Genomic DNA, 3,005 nt, shown 5'->3' with positions numbered 1-3,005 from the left:
AGTGAGAGGATTCACCAAAGACAGAGTGGGGAGTAGAATAGGCAGATCGACAAAGTACACTGCTGAGGGGAGCACTGGGCAGGTCAGGAGAAGTCTGCCACGCCATGTGGGTCACCTCTGGCTGGGGCAGGCGGGAATCGAACTCATGCGGGAATTGAACTCATGTGGAAGTGGCTTTTAGCTTCTTAGTGTTGTGCTTTAACCTGCTGTGCCACCAGGGAAGGTCCCTGATTTAAACTTTTAATCCAATTCACTTGTAATGAAGTCAATATTTTCCTTACCCAGTCACTTCCACCAAATCTCTGGCATACCATATAGCCTAAATGTGGATTTCCTCCTTATCTCCACAAATATCTTACCAATGTTAGTGTCATTTTCTGACCTTACTCTAACTGCTTGCTCTAACATGTCAGCACATAAAGAACTCTTACACCATCTCTCTTGAGCATTCACACCAGGTCTCTATCACAAAATGAACTGAGATGCCATTTACCACTGGAAGGGCTTTTAGGAATATCAATACAAAGCAACCTTTACAACCAAATGACATCAAAGATCCTTGGTGACTGAATTTCCATTGATTGGTGTTCAGGGCTTCCTTTGCCATGTCAGTCACTTGTTTGTGTCATGTTACTATGTGTGGACATAGGAGTCACTGAAATACAGTGTCTCATTGTCCCATTTCAGTGGGCAGGATTGGGGAGCTGCTGAGGGTTGTCATGGCCTTTGGGTACTGGAATCATTACCACCTCTTCCTTAAGAAATTACCTTGCTTGTCTGCTGCTGCTTTGAGTCAGTTGTGATTGAAAATGACTCCCACCTCTTTCTGTCTCCTTTGAAAGTCCTCCAGACACACTGCTCATGCTCCCTGATTTTATAACCCTTGGCTTTTATGTCATGTAGTAGCATAGACTCCTGGAGCCACACAGAGTTGTGGAGAACCTGTTTCTTCGCTGTTGCTCTGTACCTTTTGTTTTACCTTTTGTTTGCAAAGTAGCTTATATTGCTCTTTTTAAGTTAAGAGACTTTGATTGGTCTATAATTTGCTGGCAATTTCCAATGTCGATTAAACAGGCCAAAGAGTTTTTAATACTTATTAACATATTGATTACATTAAATTTATTGCGCGCATTTATATTTAGAACGCAGAGAATTAAATGAAGCCCTCTTCCTCTTAGGGTTTCATTCTTATTCTCACTAATGAAGAATAATCAAATAGATTTGGCTCCTAGAATGATTAGAAAACCTAGAATGATTAGGGCCTGCTTACACTACAGCTACTGCTTTTTAAAGACTGTTATTTTTTCTCTAGAAAATAAGCCAGTGGTTTTAGAAGCGCATAGTAGCAGTTACATTAGTGCAAGGACAGAATTTATAGAAGAATGACACAAAAATCTAAGATTAAGAACTGAAACAATCTGTTGGATTTGGAGCAGAGGTAATTAGTGGAATCATTTCTAATGAGAAGTAATATTTCTGAGCACTATTTATGGGAGATCGTAATGTGCCAGTAACATCATCTGTAGATATTCAAGTTACTCCTTTAAAACAACCTTGATATTGATATCATGATACAGATGATAAAATGGAAGCAATTAAGAGGAAAACATTAATCTAAATTCATTAATTGACTAAGATTAAAGCTAATTCAATTCCAAAGTCTTCCTCTCTGTAGATTACCAAACCCTTACCATTGTAGGAGTAATGGAAGAAATAATATCGTGAGAAATGGATTGAAATGGCTTCAGAATCAACTTCAGAAAGTGTTCAAATGTTGGTAACAGCTGCTCTGTGAAACTTTCCTTTCCTTACAAGTGTACATTTTTACTCAGTGTACCAGAGAGATTATTCTGTTTTTATTAAATCAAGCTTTGTTCAGCAGTGCTCTGTATTAGAGAGATTATAATCTATGAAACAAAAATGAAGTCATTATGCAGTTGGAGGAAGATCATGAAAGGTGACACTGGTCATCAAAATGTGGAAAGAAATGGCCACTAGAGTTGGGATTTTCTGGAATATTTCTTTCCCCTGAATGTGTAAGGATTCATTGCCCATTCTATCATTGGGGAAAGGCAGAAGAATCTAAATTTATGAGTGAATATTTGTGCTGGGGCAGATGAAACCAGCAATCCAGGAGATTATGCAGGGGGAGTAAGGATTTTAAGAAAGAAGACACAGGGAGAATTCTCTCCAGGGAATCAGGATATTAAAGTGTAAATCTGGAGCTGGTTCTTATCCTTCAGCCTGGCACTTCCTGCTAAACCTTTGGGCGCTGGCCAGGCTTGTAATGAACCTCCCTCTTCCCCAGCAGCATGAACAAGAAAACAATTCTTGTCTTTTTGATGGCAAAAGTTTTGAGTGTTTCTCTATTGAAAACCTAACCTCCGGGCCATAACAGATAACACATAAAACTCTAAATAACATTCGCATATGTTTAGCAGGGTGATGTAATATACACAGCCTGTATACCATAGTACCCAGGAAGAAGCTTAGCGGTGCCCTCCTCGCTGTTGTGGGGTGTCTGTTGCTTCTGTGACAGCTGCTGCCATCAAGCTAGTTTTGTTTTCTGTCTTTTGTTGTAAATTATCACAGAAATGAGAAGCCTCCTTTCAGTTCTTCTGGTTAGCACAAACAGGTACTAATGTAGGTCTTTTGTAAAATTAAATGAACTTTTAAAAAGCAGGGGATAACTTTCTGTTACCTTACAAGTGAGCACTGTGTGATGTACAGAATTCTATTTGCTCCTTTATTTGACTCTCACATTCTAGGTGAGTCAGGTGGGCATGGCTGTTCTTGTAAGTCAGGAACTCAGGAGCCGTATGAAACTCACAGTTTTCTTACTGTTGGTGTCATGCAATATTTGCTACACTGTCAGCGTCAAGCAAAGACCCACCCCCAAAACCTAGGCTACTCTGTGTCACCAAAGTGCCTAAAGTTATGTTCCTTCTAGTCAGGTTTTTCTCCTTCACTTCCAGAAACTTGAGTATAACTTTTTTTTTTTTTAA

General features: G+C 39.4%; 1 protein-coding gene across 1 annotated transcript in view; it reads left to right on the top strand.

Moving 5' to 3' along the window:
• The window catches only part of GRHL2 (grainyhead-like 2 (Drosophila)), a 126,605-nt gene that overhangs the window by 30,025 nt on the left and 93,575 nt on the right, over positions 1-3,005 (top strand). The window lies entirely within an intron of this gene.

Source organism: Condylura cristata, unplaced genomic scaffold (genome assembly GCF_000260355.1).
Source record: "Condylura cristata isolate star-nosed mole 26May11 unplaced genomic scaffold, ConCri1.0 scaffold00009, whole genome shotgun sequence".
In the NCBI taxonomy this organism is placed as follows: domain Eukaryota; kingdom Metazoa; phylum Chordata; class Mammalia; order Eulipotyphla; family Talpidae; genus Condylura; species Condylura cristata.
The sequence above is the reverse complement of the archived record's forward strand: the minus strand, read 5'-3'. Positions and strand labels throughout refer to the sequence as shown.